A 20,567-nucleotide genomic window follows, 5' to 3' on the forward strand; every position below is an offset into this window, starting at 1 on the left:
GGGAAAGGCAGAGGACCTCCTTCGGCAAAGACAGAGCAACAGGCAGACTGTGACACTTGCAGCAAAAAAACTTCCCAAAAGCTTCAGGCTTTTCGGTACAGAACCGAAATGCATTCACCATGGAAACCCGGCTCTGGGGCTGGTAGCGCCGGTGGAATTTGCAATTGGCTCCAGCTATGGAGGAGGCAGCCTGGACAGTGAAACCTTTCAACGTGAATGGTGCCGACCAAGTAATCCGTAACTGCTCGGGAAGTGCTTTTTCAAGGCAGCCAAACACGGTGGTTTATCCAGCAATAATTCACCCCCTTCCAGACAGAGCCGTGTGGAAGCGGAGCCAGACAGCGCTCCCAACCCCTCTTTTCCCGGGGGAGTCGGAGAAGGGAGGGGAAGGAGGAAGAGAAAGGGAGAAGCAGAGCAGGAGGTCTCCGACGCCTTTTCTTTGGGGGAAGGCAGCCCATGGAGCCGTCCCTGCGTCAGCCGCACAGCTCCAGGAACGCCGCGTAGGTGGCCTGCTCAGAGCGTGCCGCAGACAGACAGGGACAGCAGATGCCTCTGCACCGCACCCCCGAGGCAACCGTCACCCAAGCATCGGCCTCTTGCTCTCCCAGTGTCACACCACCCCGATTCCCAAGGTGGTGCCCCAGGTTACCACAGGAGGTGTCCTTGGGACCAGCCCTGCCCTCGGCACCCACATTTCCAGGTCATGCTCATGGATCAGCCGCTTTTTAGACAAAGCTTAACAGTTTTCCTAAGCGTCAAATGCTTTTCGCTAAAACCAGACCCATAGATACCACGTCTATAGCCCCAGATCTGCTCCATCCCCAGAATCATCCCTTATCGCCTCAACACCCTGCTCTCAGCGTACTTGCTTTTGGCTATGTACCTCCACGAGCATCCCAGGAGGTTACGAACTGCTGGTAGCCCCAGAAGTCTGAAGAAACGGGGCACAGAGATACAGCCCTGGCGTGGCCTATTTAGGTGCCCCCTGTCCCAGAGAAAACCCTTGTAAGGGATTTAATTCAGGTCTCAAAGAACCAGTGAGTGCCCTCAGCAGCGTGTCAGCCACCTAGCAAGCACACCCCAGGAGCTACCATGCGATATCCTCCGCTCCAGCCAGCACAGGAGGTTCCTAATCCTGAGTTACCTTCCCCTTCTCCTGCCCTCAAAAAGCTATTCTCCATCTGCAGCCACATCCAAAGGGAAACCAGACCCTAAGCACAGCTCTGCTGGCATCCCTACACAGGTGCAGCTATCGCGAGTGGGCAGGCTGGGCAGTGTTTTGGGGAGCCGGAGGGACAGAGGACATCTCCCCACCCACTGCGTCCAGTCTGGGCAGCATTTTGAGGAGCCGGAGGGACAGAGAACATCTCACTGCACCCAATCCGGGCAGCATTTTGGGCAGCCAGAGGGACAGAGGACCTCTCCCCATGCACTGTGCCCAGTCTGGGCAGCGTTTTGGGGAGCTGGAGGGACAGAGGACATCCCCCTACACACCACACTCGATCTGGGCAGTGTTTCGAGGAGCCGGAGGGACAGAGGACATCCCCTCCTCCTGCTTTGCAGGGCTCCAGCCCGCACTCAAACCCCACAGCACCAGGAGCGCCCGCTCTTCCCCGTTCCCCCCCACCCCCGAGGGGTCGGAACCCCGCCGCCCAGCCGGTGTGGGGGTCGGGAGGGAAGGGGCAGGCGACAGAAGCCACCAGCGAGGCCGGGCGCGGGGGGTGCGGGGGCCGCGGCGGCGCCGGGCAGGGGATGCCGCGGAGCGTCGCTGCCATCCAGCGGCCGCGGCCGGGGCTCCGGGCAGCCTCCGCCTCCCGCTACGCCGGGAACTATCATCCCCCCGACTTTTGCCACAGCAGACACCAATTTGGCTGTTTTTTCCCCCTATATCCCCCTTAATTGTCTGGTTCCTGGGTGGAGCAGCCCTGCCCTGTTTAACATCTGCGCGCTCCATAGCCCGTTCCGCACCTTTTTTCCCAGCTTTTTCAGCTCGGAGGACAGAAAGGAACAAGGACAGCATGTGGCATTTGCAGTGGGCATAAGCATAGACACAACAGCAGGAGGTTTGGTTTGATTTCTTTTCCTCTACTAATAATTCCCCACCTTCCAGCTTGCCTCCTACTTGCCACTGAGAACAATCTAAGAAGAGGAACAACCCAAACACGAGGAAAAACTTCTTTAAGGGTGGCAGAGCCCTGGCACAGGCTGCCCAGAGAGGTGTAGAGTCTCCTTCTCTGGAGATATTCAAAACCAGCCTGGACGTACTCCTGTCCAACCTGCTCTGGGTGACCCTGCTCTGCCAGGGTTGGACTAGATGATCTCCAGAGGTCTACAAGAATGGTCTACCATTCTGTGAAGAGTTCAGGCTCCTTCTGAAGCTTCAGCCCTCAGCGCGTGCCTGCAGGTGACATTAGCTTCTCTGCACGAGAAGCAGCTTGGCCTCAGGCTCCTCATGTGCATCCAGCACAAGGGTCCCCAGGAGCTCCCGCAGATACGCACAGGAGGGACTAGGAAGCAGAAGGATCAGGAGGGCTCCTGAGACTTTCTCCAGACTCTCAGGCACAGCGCAGAGGCTGCCCAGGCACTGGTCACAGTCTCCAGCCCCTTCCCAGAACTGGTGCCATTTACCACCTGAAGCTGGCAGTGGCAGGAACAGCCCTTTGTTCGCTGACGTTTTGGGAAGCAACCAACCATTTGGTAGCTGAACCAAACCTCCCAGACAGTGCCCAAGGTGGTGGGAAGGAGATGTCCAGAGGGAAGGAAGACAGGGAGAGTTTGTCCCACCTGTCAGAATACCAATAAGCACCAGACACAAGAGCACACTGTTCATACTTTCTCCCTGCCCTCATTTTTTTTGAGTAGGGATTCACCTTAAGAATATACTGAATAAAAAAAAAAAAAAAAAAGATATATAAATGTGTTCCGCCACTCCCTTGTGCTGACCACATTTGCAGTTTGAGAGCACGGCGTGCTCCCCACAGCCACTTGGCTCTTCTCTCCGACTGCCCGAAATGCCTAAAAGGGGACTTTCAGCCTAAACTTACTCACTTTGGGGTTGGTAGCTACGTCAGTTTGAAGAAACGGGGCATGGCGACACAGCCCTGGAGTGGCCTGTTCGGGTGCCCACCGTCAGACAAATACCCCCCACCAGCGATTGTCACCTCCCCTTCCCCGCTCTCCCCCCAGTCCTTCCGAGGACCCACAGCGCAGCGGGCAGCGACCCAGGGGAGGGGGCTCCCTCTGTACCCCGCAGCACCTCACCCCCCGCAGGGGCGGCAAAATTTGGGGCCGTTTACCCGGAGAAAGGGGTGGGGGGGGATCAGGGTCAGAACTCGACTTTTCCTAAACTTTGACGGGGGAGATGCTCTGCCGCCGCCCCTGGCCGGGGGTCCGGGGGCGCTGCCCGCCGCCGCCGCGCGCTGCCTGCCCTGGGCCGCCCCCTGCCGGCCCTGCCCGTCCCCTGCCCGTCCTTGCCTGTCCCCTGCCGGCAGGTGGCAGCGCGCGCCCGGGAGCGCTCCCGACGGACCCTGCGGTGCCCCGCATCGGGTCCCGCATCCCCCCGCCCCCGGGAGAGCAGAGCGGGGCTGCCCTCGGAGGGGATGCGCCCCCCGCACCCTCAGCGCCCCCGCCCCGGGGGAAGCGCCCGGCCGAGGTGTGTCGGGGGTGGGGGGTGGGGATGCTCCCAGGGCGAGCAGCTCAGCAGGGTTCATCAAGTCCCTAAAGTTTTTTGGGAATTTGCATGCGGGTTCCCCCCCCCCGGCGCCCAAAGCTCACAGGGCTTTCGGGGAATTTGCCCCAAGCTCCCCTGGAGCATCCCACAGGTCAGTCGTACTGGAACCAGTACACGAGAGCCTCTGGCAGGGGACAGGTTCTGCTCCAGGGGAATTGCTCCCCACCGAGCAATCAAAGGTGAGAAGGTGCCTCTGACAAGGAACACTTTAAAGGCCAGAGTGGGTGACCAGGGATGGCTACTCGTGGTCACGTTAAAAAGCTCTTGCTGCCTGCAACTAGAGGGAAGGATCTCCGCAGCTGGATTGAAGTTTGTATTTCTTGCAGGATGCAGAAGCAGCACCGTGACAGAACAGGACTGTCTCCCCCAGCCAAGCCTGTCCCACCATGCGACCACCTTCAGCCACCACGAGGAGCCTCTCAGGAGGACCGAGATCTGCACCAGGGACCCAGGCTCCCTGCAAGGTCCCCAGAGCAAGCAGGGCTCAGCACATCACTTACTACACATACGCAGAGATCAGCCGAGCAGACAGCGAAGGCATCCGCTGACAGGGCATCTCTCAAAGCTGAAGATGCCAAAAATAAAACCAAACTCCACATACCAGCCTGGCCCCTTGTCACAGGGGCTGGTGCAGCAGGCCCGAGCTGCGTTAGGTTAGTTGAGGGTGGAAAACCCCTGCCTTGCCTTAGCCCGAGGAGCTCAGCACCCAAGACGCTGCTGTACTACCAGCAAGAGAATGCGCACGATCTCATCCCTCCTCCCTGCGCTCCGGCAGACGCAGAGCCAAGAGACTTGTGTTCCAAAGGGCTGAAGTCAAGGTCTTGGTACGTTGAGATGCTCAATGGAAAACCACAGTCCCAGGGGTCTGGGAAGAGACTGAGCTACAACAGCACCAGTCAGACACTGGCCAGGGAGGGGAATTAAAACATTCCGGCTCTGTTCAAATAGTTGGAAGTTTGCAGCGCAGAAGAACAGAAATCAAGGAGCTTCAGGTTTGCATTTGCCATCTCCATCCATCCTGAAGAGCACCCAGCTGGCAGAGCTGTCCCTCTGGGGAGGACACGCACCACATCCTGCATCTGCATGCAGTACAGTGGAACAGCAGCAGCTTTACAGCTCTTCTCAGTCTCCCTTTAACCACGCCGGCACACCACTGCTCAGCTGCTGCAGACCATGCCCGCAGCCATGCTGCTCCCAAACGGACACCAGCATAGACCTCACACTCCTGCCAGCCTGCATCAGACTTCGTGGACTCACTGATCAAACAAGAGCAGATGAGCTCTAACCAAAGACAGACATGTATTTAAAAAAAAAAAAAAAAATCAAGTCTTTCCCAGCAGCATTTTTTCCCTTTATTCATCTCAGCCTTGTTCTCCCAGAGGAAAGTTCACTACAGGGAAACACGCATGAGAAAGCAGCTGGGCAGGGGGAGCTGCGGCACCTTCCCAAGTGAGGGAGTCGGTTCTGCCCCGTGCCCCAAAACCCAGCTGGATGCACCCCAGTTCAGAGCAAAGGGCTTCGAGCCTGCACAAGGGAACAGGGACCGAAGGGGAACATCCTCACCAAAACCCATGGGGACCACAAAAGGCAGGTGTCACCAGCAGGCCAGTCCCAGAGGAAAGCCAAGACAGGACCACTGCAGCTACCTCTGGACAAGAGGGAGCACACGGGGCAGCGAGGGCAAACCCCGTCCCCCCCAGCACAGGGACCACCAGCTCATTCTCCACTCTGGCAGAAATCCCGACGGTTAATCCCCATTCTCCCAGGCCACACACCCTCCCACAGCCACGGCTGCCCCTGCAAAGCCCCTTGGGCGCATCTCCTGGCATTGCGTCCCAAGGTGTCAACGCCAATACAAGTCCCCTCAAAATCCAAAGCCCTGGCATCATTTCCTAGCAGTCCCCCACCTTCCCCAGGAAAGTGGATTTCTCCATTGCGAGGAGTTTTACACTGTACTCCCCTCCCAAGGAAGCTCATCCCTGCATCCACCGAGGTGCTGGGAGCCCCGTGGTACCCTCGGGACAAGCCACACATTGTTCCCAGCAAGCCCAACAAGTGGCAGGGTCCCCCACGGAGCCACCACCGCTCACCTCGACACTCTTCACAGCACAGAAAACCAGCGGGGCTCCCCCTCGCCAGGGAGGGAAAGAAAAACCTGCTTGGGGGCTGCCTGGCTTTAACCCCTTTGTCCATTATTCAGCAATATAACCCCAGGAAGAAAGCTCTTATTAGGGATTGCGGGCTCAAATGGTACTAAAATGTTGGTGCTTTGATTTAAAGCAGGAGGGGAAAGCCCTGTCAGCTTTCAGAGACAAGCCTAACTACTCTCCTGTTCCCTCTGGAGCAGCAGGTCACTAGATTCGGCATTTTTTCCTCAAGTAAAATTTAGGTTTCCAAGAAGACAGGCCCACAGGAAGGTTTTGCAGAAAAAAAAAAAAAAAAAAGGGAAGAAAATTACTCATTCTTGACTCACCAAAGACCAGCAGGCTCTGTCCTACACGTGCCCACGGACTCCTTCCTCCTCCAGAGCCACGATGCTCAGAGTAAGTAGCCCAGAAGGGGGGACTGTAGCACTGGGCTGTAACCGCTGCTTCTCCACATCTGGCAATCGGGAGATTTCACGTCACGAAGCCAGTTCCACTAGATTAGTAAAAACCACAGCGCTAGCAGAATAATGCCAAAAGAAGTAATCCACCGGATTTTGAGAGAAGCAGGTGTCTGCAGCCTCTGGCCGTGACATTCCCGGCTGCAGACAGGAGGGAGCATCCCAAACCCGCGCCATGAGGGCTTATGGCTCCAGGGAGCCCAGTAGAGAGAAACCATCCAGAGACAAATCCTCTTGGCTCAGGACTGTTTGCTTCATGGAGGGGGAGAAGTTCCAAGCCTGCATGTGGTCAGACTCTGGTCTCCTCACTTCTGGGCACAAGGACAGTCCAACAGCTCTTGTGGCTGACGGCATCTGCCCCTTTCAGTACTGACAAGCTACCGGAACCTGTAGAGAAACGAGTGTCAGGACAATGGACCAGCAGGACCTTGGCCACCACAGCACAGCCAGAGCTGCACCTTGTTCTCCGGGTTGGCTGCAGGAACATCTGAGGGTGTCTGAGCCCATCCCGTGTAGCACAGCTGCAAGATATTCCCAAATTCAGCCTTAGGAAGCCAGGACTGTGCCGAGACGGAGGACCATAAAGCAGGATTTTCCTTGCTGGGGCTGAGCAGAGGTCCTGGCTGTGCCGCTGGACACGTCCCGGGGAGCGGGCAGCACCAGCCTATTCCTTGCTTAGATGATGCTGTCCCAGTTGTTTGGTCAGTACTGGTCACACTGGTTTCTGATGCATAGGACTAGTTTAAATCCATCCGCAGAAGAGAGACGATGATTTCTTTGCAGGGCAGAACGTCTCCTCTGCACAGCGGTAGAGGCAAATGCAGCAAAGGCGGCCAAAGGCTCACAAAAAGGTGACGATTCGCACCGATAGCGGCACCCCGGGTGCCAGGGTGTGCAGCACGGCCATCTCCCACGGCGAGTCCCCCGCAGCAGGGCACTCCACTCCCCTCCTGAAACCAGCACCTGCAGCAGAGCTCGGTTCTGCTGAGCCCATCCAACGCTCCGCTCGGTCAGGGATCCCAGGACCTGCTGAAGATGGGGCCAGGCACAGACCCCCTGCCGTCCCTTACCTTTGGTGACAACCTCATCAGAGGGTCCGGGAGAGAACCAGCATCTCCCGCCCCAAAAGCAAACCCACAGAATTCACCACACGCTGCCGGAGCTATCGGTGAGCGGCTCTGCCTAGAAAGCAGCGGACACGCAGGATGGCCGACACTTGTTGTGAGGGGTTTTGATTTATTGCTCGTCTGCCAGGTCCGCGCACACACCATCACGTGTGCATGCACACACAATTTTATTAGAGATACATTAGTACGCGCACTACCCCGCTTCGTTAGGGCACTGCTGCTCTCCAGCACAAAGTCCGTATTTGTTTCCCTGCAGGGGTGGAAATAAAGGGGGTTTTGTATTTTCTTCCTCTTCTCTTTGCAGGCTGGAGTGAGTTTATTTGACACTCCAGCACTCTTTGTGAGCTGAGTGCCCGAGGATAAATGCTACCCTTAAGAGTTACTTGGCGTTAGACAGAGGGACCCTCTTCAGAGGAGAATGGGGGCTTGTTGGGATGGGGTGGGAGGGGGCACGGGGAGGGGGCCGCCGAAGAGCGCCTATGCAGCCCTCATAGAAGGGTCTCTGTCCTGGGCTCACAATAGAGCGAATTCTTAAAGATACCGGGAGCTGAAAGGAAGGAAGGAACTTTCCTCCTTTTAAAAAGGATTTTCGGGAACAATTGAAGAAGCTATAAAAAGGGGATCATTATTTCCCATCCAGGCTGCCGGGCTGGGAAGCCCTCCCTCCCCCTCCCGAGCCCCCGGCTGGGGAGATTTGACATAGACCATTGGGACAAACACAAGAGGCAGGACAACGGTCACCATCCCGTGTCCCCTGGCTGGTGGAGCAGCCCGGACTGTGCGAGCAGAAGTCCTCCTCCTTCCCACAGACAGGTACCAGTTACACCAGCCACCTCCTCCTCCCCAGGACCAGCTGCCTCCAGGTGGGGACCTGGAGGTCCTCAGAGAAGGGAATCTCCCAGGAGCAACGTTTGACTCAAGTGTCCACCGATGGAGCAGGTGCAGCAGGATGCCACCATCCTTCCAGCACCTGCGTGCCCCTCCGTCCCCGCAGAGACGCAAACCTGCACGCCACTCAGGCGGAAAGGGGCCGGCACTTCCATGGCTAACGCACAGCCTGCCCAAGCAGAGACGTGCCCTCCATGGGCTGCTCCTTCTCCCCAGCTTTGTGACGGGGAGTTCCCCGCGGACACGCTCGGCCTGACGCAGCCCCGACAGAGAAGCAGCAGCGTGGCTGGTGAGCTCCAGCTCGGCACCAACAGATCCCAGCCACGTTCACAGCGACTTATTCCAGGCTCCTGGGGGCTGCACGGCAGCATTTCTGGCATCTCACGCAGCAGCAACCGTAGCCCACACGCTGACATTTTCCCACCCCCAGACTGAGCCCTGCTTGCACCCCAGAGGTGTGCAGCGTCTCACCGGGACCTCACCCCACCAGGCTCCCTCATTGCCTCCTCACCTCCAGCTTGCTGAGGAGATGCTGGAACCGCACATGCAACCCAGTCTATACCAGAGCTTGCTGGCCATGAAGAAACCTGCTGGAGCTCACACACTCCGACCCTAGCAGACAAGGGGACCCGTCCTCCAGAGCCACGAGCCTTTCCTCGACGGCTGCTCAGCTCACAGGTTCTGCTCAGGGGCTCCCAGCAGCGAGCAAGCAGGGCCCTCTTGTCTTGGAAACACGGAAAAGTTCCTGTCGGCTTTAATTTTCAGCGAGTTCGCTTCCAAACTCATTGCATCAGAGATAGGCATGTGGCCATCCAGCTGCGGAACGAGTCAGGCTGCCTCTTGGTGTCACTGGCACCCCAGGTCCCAGGCACTGGCAGCAGGTTCCTGTCCCTCCGACAGTGACACAGCCCACCCGGACACATGTGCCAGTCCCAGTGCTGAGAACGAAGATGGGCAGAGGACAATGCCACCTGCCACAGAAACACCACGATCATTCAACCCACAAATCCTAAAAGGGACCTTCTCTGCGTCTCCTGGCTACCAGCAGGAGGCCACGCACCAGAAGCGTGATCGCTCACACCAACTTCAGAAAAAGACTCCAACATCCAGAAGCCACTTCTGAAACACACTGGCCTGAACCTGCCGTTTAAAGGAGCACCAGAGCAGGAGCTGGAGGGAACTCGAATGACAGCAGTAACACCACCGCCCATCCCAGACTGGAGAGGAGGTGACACGGAGGTCCCAAAGCACCCTGCCTTCAGCTGACCCCATGCAGGACACGCTCAAGCAATCCACAGCAGCACTTCAAGCTCCCGTATGGTACCATGCACAAACCTTTTGGCCCTCGTGACCAAGTGATGTTGCTTGAGAGGTTCAAGGTTGTCTTAGATCAAGCTTTACTTAGAACAGAGCCATTGCTTTTTGTTCCCTCTTTCACAAGGCCACGGACAGTTTTGCTGCAGCCAGACCAGACAGGCAGCAGCTCTGACCCCCCCCCCCAGGGAGAAAAGGCAGAAATAATACCCCATTGGAAGAAGCATTAAAAAGAGCCCAGCTAGATAACGTTTGCTCCGCATACAAAACCCATTCTGGGCTTTTTTTTGTTGTTGTTCTTTTTTTTCCCAGGAAAGCTGCACAACCACCCAGGGATCAAACACATTTATTTAAAGGCTTAGGTTTTAGGCCTCAGAAAAAACCAAAAAACATCTGTGGCTTGGCAGAAAAAGCCGGACGATTGAAGGAAAAACGTTACCGTCTGAGGGCATGGGGGTCTTCGCACCTCATCAGCTCTGTTTGGAAGAGGACACACTTACAGATGGGCTACAAGGGAGAACAGCCTCCTTAAACCGCATTCATTCCAGTTTTCCTCATGGGTGCTGGGCTGGGAAAAGCGCTGCCTGCAATTCAGATGCTGCCATGGGATGGGGGGGAGGGGGGAACCCAAAATGAAGGAAGGGGGAAGCTTTGAAGCTCTGAAACCAGGCGGCAGAGCAGGACACGAAGCCACACTGAATGTGGGCTCCGTCTCCAGGGTCTAATAAAGCAACGCACTGTAAACCCTAATCCTGTGTTAAGAGCTTTCATCAAAAAGGAACAGTATTTATTAGGAAGTTATAGGAGGTAATAAAAGTGTTTTCATGCAGTGTTTATACTAAAATGGGGGACTTTATGCGAGCATTTTCCCCTTCATTTTTGTTTTAATTACATCTTTCTGATGAAATAAGCCGTTCTGAACAAGGCCGCCCTTTGTAATGCAGTTATAACTTTCTGGCCGGCCTTGGCAACTGGCAAAACACTGTGCTTTTCTCGCCCTCTCTTTTGTTGCTTCGCTTTTTCTGTTCAAAGTTCAAACAAACAAAAAGAAAACCCCAGCAAGCTGCATTGTGCTCCTGGCATTATCCCCCCATTGTCTGGGGCTCAGAGAGGCAGAGCCAGGGAGGCGGGGGGGGGGGAGCGGGTGTGGCCCAAGACATATGATCTCCTAAAATTTAAGGCACCCTGATCATTTCTCATACAGAAGAACCCCCAGACAGGAGAGCTCGAGTCCCGAAACAGCCTAGATCTGAGCCAGTTGCTACTAAAACACACCCGTCACCAAGGGGAAGTGATGCTGCTGTATCGAATACATTTAAATCCAAGCACAAGAGGGATGTACACCAAAATCCAGACCTCGGAAAAGCCGTGTCAGAGCCCACGGCTTCCAGATTTCACATTTTTTCTGCAGACAGAAGCATTCACTTAAGAAAGAGTCAGGTCCCAGCATCCCTCAGGTCCTCTCTGCGCTGCACCCTGGAACACAGAGCCCCCGGTCAGGCCCCGATGAGACGGCACCTGAGCCTGGTTCAGAGCCTACCAAACCCCCCACCATACATGGTTTAATTTCTAGCTGGTCCTCAGACGGTTCACAGTACCCACCGCGAGTGACTGTGACCACCAGTTCTCCCAGTCTGTTTTAGGGCATCCCTCCTCTTCCAGGGGTGACTCCACCTCCCCCCCCCCCCCAGGTCACAGCTCCAGCGTGGCCATGGCAGAGGGCTCTGCCAGGAGAGGCAGCCCCAGTTCAGCGTGTCAGAACTGGGTCCTGACAAAGTCCAAGAGATCTGGGGTTGAGACCATTTGGATTGTTTCCCCCATGGCCCTTACAGCCCCATCACCGCAGGCGGGAGGATCCATCCTGGGCTCGATTTATCAGCTCAGGGGAGGTGGCTGGGCAGGGACACACACTCCTGCTCCCAGCACCAGCATCTCCAGCCGCTGTAATTGAACCTGCCGGATGGCAGCACCTGAGCCCTGCAGGGAAACCCACCGGCACCTGCTGCCCACCACAGCCCATGTCTCACCCCGCCGGCTGCAGGCTTCCCCGCGCTCCACAGCCACGCACAAGGATTCTGTCGGCAGACAGAGATCAAACTCCCCCAGCGCAGCCCTCCTACCTCACAGCTTGGGAGACACCACCAAGGGAACACGCCTGGCCCTCAGAGCGAGTTTACTTCCTCCTGCCGGTGGGTTGTGTTCCTCTTCATGTACATCGTGCAGGCAAAGCACCTTCACCCTTCACTTTGGGACCCTCTTCCCATCAGAAAACTTTGTGTCCCCACTGTCAGAGGGGCTGCAGAAAGTGACCTCGCTGCCATTCACCCCAAAAAAAGGTTACCACCGACACGTCAAAAAAACGACACAAAGCTGGAGGGGTGCTCTGTCTCAGACTACCTTTTGTGTGAGACACCTGAACACGGAAAGCAAGCAGTAAACAAGCAGCTTCATAGAAAGAGCAAATCCAAGCAGTTCTGGCTCTTTTTGCAGCAAAGCCTTTGAGAAAGGAGAGCACCAACACGTCACAGCACCCTTCTGCCCCACAATGTCTCCCTGTCAGGGGGCTCAAACTCACCACACATGTTTGATCCCACACCTGTGGGAAGGATTGAGGTAAACTGAGAAAACCTGGGAAGGTTTTTCCACCCATCTCTGATTTTACAAGGAAATGAGAAAGCTGGATGTCCTGAAGACATCACCTGCCTGACAGCAGAGAAGAAAGGCGTCCTTCCATACCCTGCTCCAGCCTCCAAGCTGACATCTCCCCTTCACAACGCCAGACAAACCGAGATGCGGCTTCTTCCCAAGGCCTGAGTCACCGCACACCAGCCCTCTCCTCTCCCCCGGCTTTCATCCCACCAGCTGTGACCATGATTATAAAAAGATGTCTCAATTAGCAAGAGAGCCGAGCAATTCCTCTAGTCTCAAAACCCTTCAGAGGAAACACATTCCAAGCCAGCAAAGAGCAACACTAACAATGTCTGGGCAATAAAAGCTTCTCTTGTTTATATCAAAGTAACCTCAAACATCCTTTGCCCAAACAAGCATCCCTCGCCCTCCATATGGATCAGCAAGCTCGCACACTGGAAGGGCTGGTGTTGTCCTTGACGCGCTGGGTCCCTCGGAGCAGACAGCACTAATTTTCGTGTGTGTTATTGGTTGCAGGTCTAGACTGGTGTGGTCTTTTTGTTGTAGCGAGCAAAATAAGGGAGTCATTCATGTTTTTCCAGAAATCACACAAAAGTGCTCTTGTGCATCACAGATAGCTTGCATCGCCAACCCCGATCAAGTGTTCCTCGCTCCCGGACTCACACCAGACAGCACCGAAGAGGGGAGCCCCCTCGCCCCCCCCCAGCAGAGCAGAGGAAGGGGCTGCAGAGGGGCTGGTGGCCCCCCAGGGCCGTACCTTGCCCATCACCTCGGCTGGGCACCTGCCCAGGGCGCACGGAGCCGCTGTGAGCTTTCTAACAAGGTTTTCCCGTGGGAGAAGGGAAAAGTCGTGTCGTCTTTGTCCCCCTCCTACCTCCCCCCCCCCCCAAAAAAAAAAAACATAAAGGAAAATAACACCCATACGGTTTTTCCTAGAGAGAAGAGGAACCCGTCCCTCTCTCCGCCAACCGGGACTGGGCGCTCGCCCTGCCCTCCGCGCCCGGCCCCCGAACGAGGAGCATCCCCGGGCCGGAGCCCCTTGCCCCGGGGCGGGGGGACGCGACGCACGGCCGGGACCCGGCGGGACACAAAGGCGGACGGCACCGGGAGAGAGCCGACGCGGGGGGTGCGGGGACCGGGGCGGGGGGGACGGGGGCGTCCCGCAGCCCGCCCAGCCCCGCAGGGATCCCCGCAACACCCCCCCCCCCGGGGGCCGCACGGAGTAACGGGACCGGGAAAGGGCCGCGGCAGGAACAAGTGGACGGAGGTGCCCGGTGCGGGCTCCCGCAGCCCAGCCGGGGGAGGAACCGAGCCCCCATACTCCCTTCCCCCCCGCCCCCAATCTCCCCCGGACCGAGCAGGGCACCTACCTCCGGCTGCCGCCTCCGAGCTGCTCCCCGCGCTGCGCCGAAACCCCCCCGGGGCTCCGCAACCCCGGGCGCGGGGAGCGGCGGCGGCATCATCATCTTCCTCCTCCTCCATATCCACATCCCCCCCCGGGGTCCGACAGGGTCCGGGTCCCGCTCCCACCCCCCCCACCTCCGGGGGCGTCCCCGGCGCAGGAGCAGGTCCCGGGGCTCGCAGGTGACCGTGGGGACAAGGACCGGCGCCACCGCGACCAGGGATGCTCCGACTGCGGCTGCCGGGCCATTCCCCCCTTATATAGCCCCGCTGCGGCGGGCGGGCGGCGCGGCTTCACGGGACTTGTAGTTCCTCCTCCTCCTCCTCCCCCTCCTCCCCCCGGGGTCGGGAGCCGCCTCCCTCCGTCCTTCCGTCCCTCCCTCCGTCTGTCCAGCCCGGCCCGCCGCGGGGAGGGGGCGGTTCAGGCGGTGGGGGAGGTACCGGGACACCGGGGGGGTCGGGGATGGGTTTGCTCCTCACCGGCACCCCGCTGCTCTCTGTGGTCCCAGGAACTCCGGGGGCTTTTCCCGGCGAAACCGCCGGGAAAAGCCCCCGGAGTTCCCGGGACTCCCGGCAAAACCGGCCCGACACCAAAGCGGGGGAGTGCGGGATCCATCCCGTAAACTGCTGGGTAAATGAGTAACCCCACCAAATGCTTCGCACGAAGACCGATTGCTTCAATTGTCCCCGGTATTGCTTATTGTTTAGTTTAATTATTGTCCCAATTATTAATTTAACTTAATTATTAACCCACCTGTGGAAAGAATGAGCAATTAACCGTGCTGTTGGCTTAGAGGCTAATTTAAGGCCCGTTCTTGCAAGCACGCTCGGTCCAGGCAAAGTCACCTGTACGTCCCTGTGGGACAGAGCCTTGTCCCACACGTTTTCCTTGGGATCTGGAAACTCTGGGTGCTTTTGACTGCATCCAGGGGGTTTGTACAGGGAAATGCCCCAAAGGGGACACCGGGGACAAGGCAGGTGGCAATGGCAGGGCTAATGCCACTGCGCCCAGTGCTATCCCCAGGCACAGCCCCTCTGCCAGCGGGATGACTGAATTTTGGGTATGGGAGAGGGTGGAGGGTGCAGAAGGTGCTGGCCGGGAGGATGATCCTGCAGGCCCCTCATCCAGCTGGCCACTGGGCTCAGCTCCGGGTGGCCAATGTCCCACCCCGTTGGCTGCGCAGGGGCAGGGACCCGGATCCAGCATCTTCCCACCTGCACCGGGTGGGGATTTCTCCTCCCGCGCTCGGAAGTTTTCCAGGACAAGTGAGCAAGGGGGGGTTGGGGGAGAAAGAGGGAGAGCGAGGGGGAAGGAAAAAAACCCCTCCTGGCAGGTTTTCAGGGCCCAAAGCCGGAGTGGAAATGCTTCCCTTCCCTTAATTGCTTCGAGACCAGATGAATTTCGTGAAGAAACCGCAACTGAAATGCTGCACAAATCACATTGTTGTGCTTGTGTTGGCTGCCTTCTTAAGGAGGTAAAAGGTCATCGTTTATGGTATATTAAAAAGAAAAAAAAAAATAGTATTTTAGCGCTGTGGAGGAGGGGGTTGTGTTGCTTTTTCATACCCGCGTTCTGGAAATTAAAACCTGTTTGGCGAGCGCCGGAGCACGACTCGCGGCGAAGAGCAGAGCTGGGAACACGCGCCGATGCGGGGCTCTACCGGGGCCCATGCATGTGTGTGTGTGTGTCCCCGAGCCACCCCGTCCCGTCCCCGTCCCTCGGCTGGCGGGGCAACGCCGGTGCGGAGCAGCGGGGCTCCGGGCCCCTCGGGTTCGCTGGCCCACGGGGGCTGCCGGTGCCAGCCCGGTGCCACGTCTCTGCAGGTCCCTGCAGCTCCAGGGCCCCAGAGGGTGCAGCACGGTCTGTCCGAGGGTCTCTCACCGCTGGGAAAGTCCTGAGTCCGGCCTCCGAGAGCTCCGCTGCTTGAATAAAAGCACCGAAATTTGGCTGCTCCCTTTTTTCCCTGGTCAGTAAAATGATGGAGCTGGTTTTCCCCCGGCTGGGTGCGTGTGAGCGGGCGCTCGCTGCTCTGCCTCTGAGTCACGGGCGAAGCGCCGCCAGCTCCTCTCCCTCCCCTCCGGAGCCCCACTTGGCTCCAGTTTCCCTCTGCTTTTAGGAATCCTTCACCAGTAAGAGGCTGCGCCTTCCCAAATGTGGCAGGACTTGGAGCAGCAAAGGAGAACCACGGGCAGGCAGCCTGCCCTGGGGACCAGGTGAGAAACCTCAGGAGCGGCTAACCAGCGTGGAATTTAATAGCATCGGCGCCCAAAATGGCAGAGGCTAATTTGGTATTTATAGCGGGGACGGATGCTGGCCGTGCCGTGGTCCGGCGTGCTGTCCCTCGCCTGTCTCAGCCAGGAACTGCCCCCCCCGAAAGCGTCTCAGACCATAAACCCAGGACTGGGCTGCAGTTGGACAGACAGACACAGGGATGCAGGACTGGCCCAGCGCCGGGTGGGATGGGAGCATGTGACCTTGTGATGCTCAGGGGCAGGATGAGACCCAGAGCTCGCTGGGGTCAATGGAAAGGCTCCAGCTGCCCCAGCAAGACCTCAACCGGGTCTCCGAAGGGTTGGAGCACTTGGAAGCGCAGAGCTGCTTGGTCGGGTGGCCTGGGATTTCCGAAGGCAAATTACCATTTTTATAACTTAATTAAGAAGCTTTGCTCCCTTTACAGTGGCATTTCCTTCGGAGCCACGCTCCCGCGTGCTCCGTGGTGTGGCTGGGACACGGTGCTGTTAGACACCGTCGCCCAAAGCACCTCGCAGCGCTGCGGGGCTCTGCAGCGGCTTCCACGGCTCTTGTCGGCGGCGTCTGACCGGCGTCAAGGACCGTGCCAAGCACCCGGCTGCCGGTGAGGTACCGCTGCTCCGCACAGACCCCCCCGGCCGCCCGTCGCCGCCGGGCTGAGGGAGGAATGGAGATGGAGAGGCGAGCCGCGCACTCACAGAGGAGCTCGGCACTGATTTATGGGATGCTCCCAGCCCCGGTTTTGCAAGAACCTGACGTGATGGAGTTGGAAGATGCTGAACTCGGCCGTGGCGGTGCCAGGTGAGGCGGCGCGGGGCGGGTGGCCGTGCACACCCCGGCACGGCCTTGCGTGACTACAGCCGGCTGGAAACACAAAGACGGTGTTTTTAAGTGATAGACGCCCTCCCTCCCCTCTTCCCCTGCTCCTTGCGAGAGGACAGCATTCCTGGCTCGCATTCCTCAGCCACTGCTGAGATGGGGAGGGGAGACCTGAGCCAGAGGAAGAAAGCACAAAGTTTTAATTAGGAAAGTGGCCCGTGTGATGGTGGTGGGTGGCGCGGGCAGGGAGGGAGAGCAGCACTGCCCATAAAGCAAGATAAAGTGCATGCGGATCAGGTAATAAGGATAATTACACGAGAGCCTGTGGACGTAAGAATGTCAACCAGATGTTTCCAAGTTGTGGAAAATCAGTGGTTTCCCACCAGATTCGCTTAGAGCAGCTGAAAGCATCCTTTATCCCGCTTGGGCAGGGGCTGGGGGCGCTCCTTGGCGAGGAGGATGGGGCGGTTTGGTCCAAGGGCTACGGAAAACAGGGCAAAACTGCCTGTGGCCACTGGTTTTTAAACAGAGGAAATCCTCCGCGCAACGACGAATGGAAAGGGAAGAGGGTTTTGCTGGAGAGGGAAGTTCCGTGCCTTGCTCCGGGGCTGGCTTTGGGGTTGGGGTCTGTGTCGCAGGCAAACGGGGCTGAACCACCCCAGGGAGGATGGACGGGCACTGGTTCTCCTCCAGCCGCAAATATCCTCGGGATACGGAATTGCCGACGGCCAGTACTCGGCAGGGAGAAAGAACGGGGTTGCCGATTCCTCCAGGCAAACAGGGAAAGCAGCAGAGGCGACGGGAGCCCGTCTGCCCTGACCTGCAGCGGCACCAGCCTTTCCCGGGAGGGTGGAGCCCGAAAAAACTGCTTATTCTTGTAAAAGTTTTGTTAGTACAAACACCTTCTCGGTTGGGTTCACAGCCCGAGGTCGCGTTACTTTTACCACGTCCGTTTGGGAACGGCACATCTATGAAGTTCACCGTGGACTTTGCTGTTGATATTTTTACCAAAAACAAACAAACAAACAAAAAAAAAGGCATTTAGTGATGGGCAACAGCATTGGCAAAATAAAAGAGAAAGATTCAGGAAGGGGGAGCTGGGAATGAGTTCCCACAGGATGGCTGTTCCCAGGGCCTGGCCAGCACCGTAACCTCCGAAAGTCCTCTGACCTTCAAATACCCTCCCCAAACCAGTTAAATATATATAAATATATTGAAATATGGAAACAAAAAGGCTTTTTATTTCATGCGCTGAGAGAGCCAAGTGTCTGCAAGAGCCAATAAAGAACTGTTGCTCCAGGGAACGGGGAGCTGCGTTTCAGGTAAAACACAAACAACCTCAATCTTTCCCCAAAACTTGAACCAAGCCCAAAGTTTAAAACAAAACAAAAAAAAAACCAACTAAAAAAACCCCCAACCCAAACCCTGAGGTTCTGTAAAAGAAGAGGAAAAGTGTGGTTACGTGGTTTTGGTTTTCTCGCCGGTGCTGGATCGCAGCCTGGACCACAAGCACAGGGCGGGGGGGTTGCCCCAAAGAGGTGTAGAGCAGGAACGCCTGAAGGATCTCGCTACCATCACCAGCCCTGGCACAGGAGAGGTGCTGCGGGCGGGCGGGTGATGGGGCTGTCCATGCGATGGAGAGGAGATGCCGGGCCAGGCTGCCCCGTCCTGTACCTTCTGCACGCCGGGGGGGGACGGGGGATGCCCAGGACCCCAAGGCAGGAGTGAGAGCGCAGCTCTGAGCTGCAAAGCAGCCACGTCCCAGCCCGGCTGCAGGGACCAGGAGCAGGGACTGTGACCTGAGCCACACAGGGACACCAGCTGGGCGGTGTGATCATAGAACCACAGAATCACAGACTGGTTTGGGTGGGAAGGGATCTTAAAGCCCACCCAGTGCCACCCCCTGCCCTGGGCAGGGACACCTCCCACCAGCCCAGGTTGCTCCGAGCCCCGGCCAACCTGGCCTTGAACCCCTCCAGGGATGGGGCAGCCACAGCTTCTCTGGGCAACCTGGGCCAGGAGCTCACCGCCCTCACAGCCAAGAATTTCTTCCTCAGATCTCATCTCAATCTCCCCTCTTCCAGTTTAAAACTGTTCCCTCTCGTCCCATGGCTCCCCTCCCTAACCGAGAGTCCCTCCCCAGCTCCCCTGCAGGCTCCCAGCACGCAGCAAGCCCCGAAAGCACAGGGCCATGAGAAACGCAAAGGTTGACATGAACCAAAGAACCACGGAGCCACAGAGAGAGGGAGAGACATCTCAAGACGACAAGGAGCAATTTGGTCCCCTGCTCCTGCGGCTTTCTGCCTGCTGACGACATCCCGTCCACCCTCCACGAGCTCCCTGCACACTTGGAAGTGAAAAGCCGCTGCAAGGATGAGAAAAGGCACATCCGTCACCTGTTTGCATAGTGACAAAAGCAAAGCAGGGACGGGAGGTTTAAATGCCATTGCCAAGGTCACACAGGGGATCTGGGGCACAGGACCCGCTCGCCCCATCTGCTCTCCTCCACGGGACGCGGGCCTCCGTCCCCTGGGGAGATCCTCCATCATCCTCTGGAGCGCAAAACAGCCTTGAACCCCGGTGCCAAGCGTCTGATAAAAACCCCCAAACCTCTTCATCTAACAAAAGCAAAGGAAGGGAACAGGTAAAATGAGGAACCATAAGAGTAAAATCTGCTCTAGGCTGGGACTGGGACAAAGAAAATCCCCACTCACGTGACGCTAACCCCATGCCAGTGTATATATAGGCTGTGTATTTTATACTTAAGTTACTTAAAAAGAACTTTAAAGCCAAAACGCTGTTAAAAAGTACATTGTGTGCTCCGTTGTAAAGATAAATTCATTATTTAAACTTGAAAAGGTGACTCATCTAACATCTATTATAAAAAGGAATAAAAACACACACACACACCACGAGATTTCCAAGGAGCCCAGTGATTTAGTGTCTCTCTCTTTCTCTCCCCACACTTCTTGCCTCCTGCACAAGGATCTATTGAGAAGCTGCAGAACAAACGTTCCCTTATGCAGCTCCAAAAAAGTCTCCGGCAGTTTGTCGGAGACAGCTGCCTCCAAGCACGCTATGGTTACTCATTAACCGGGTCTCCCCGGGCAGGGGAAGAAGGAGGAAACTCAATAGACCCTAAACCAGAGGGGAAAAAAAAAAAATAAAGAAAAGAAAATAAATACATCAGGTGTCCTGGAAAATAAAAGTGGAAAAAACAGGTGGCACGGTGAGCACCTCCGAGGCAGAGGGGCCGGCCGCGATGGGCAGCCAGCAACCGGAGCAGAAGGGGACAATGACGCGGAGGGTAAACGTATGGGGACAAAAGAGTAAGATTATTAAAGGGGAAGAAAAGAAAGAGACGGGACAGAGAGGCACTTGTGCTCGGCGGCGCTTTATATGCTCAGGGTGCCGGGGGAGGATTACTTCATTGCGGGAAGTTGCCCGGCTCTGCTCCCCGATGGGGGGGACTCATTCCCTCCCCCCGGCCACGCTTTGCATAAGAATGAGGGGCTGCTCCGCCGGGGAGCCCTCTCTGGTGGGTCAGGCCATTCTGGGGCCTCTGGGCTGCCAGGAGAGCCGGTCACCCATCCCGTGAGGAGAGAAGGACAGGCAGGTCCCCTCCTGCCCCCCCAGCACATGCCTGCGCAGGGGCTTCCACCTCCTCCATGGCAGAGCCATGGCTTGTTCTGGTGCTGGACCTCCAAGATGAGATGCTGTGGGGACAGGCTGAGGGAGTTGGGGGGGTTCAGCCTGAGAAGAGAAGACTCCAAGGAGACCTTA

The 20,567-nt window shown here is 57.2% G+C and overlaps 1 protein-coding gene and 1 long non-coding RNA gene across 2 annotated transcripts in view; one reads left to right on the top strand and one right to left on the bottom strand.

Annotated features, from left to right (window-relative positions):
• The window catches only part of LOC134523423 (uncharacterized), a 56,892-nt gene extending 42,884 nt beyond the window's left edge, over positions 1-14,008 (bottom strand). The window contains exon 1 of the long non-coding RNA XR_010073327.1: positions 13,684-14,008. This is a non-coding gene — a long non-coding RNA (uncharacterized LOC134523423). The remainder of the gene's footprint in view (positions 1-13,683) is intronic.
• RPL38 (ribosomal protein L38) overlaps positions 1-20,567 on the top strand; it is a 314,431-nt gene that overhangs the window by 12,931 nt on the left and 280,933 nt on the right. The gene's annotated exons all lie outside the window — the stretch shown is intronic.

The sequence above is a fragment of the Chroicocephalus ridibundus genome, chromosome 14, assembly GCF_963924245.1.
Source record: "Chroicocephalus ridibundus chromosome 14, bChrRid1.1, whole genome shotgun sequence".
Lineage (NCBI taxonomy): Eukaryota > Metazoa > Chordata > Aves > Charadriiformes > Laridae > Chroicocephalus > Chroicocephalus ridibundus.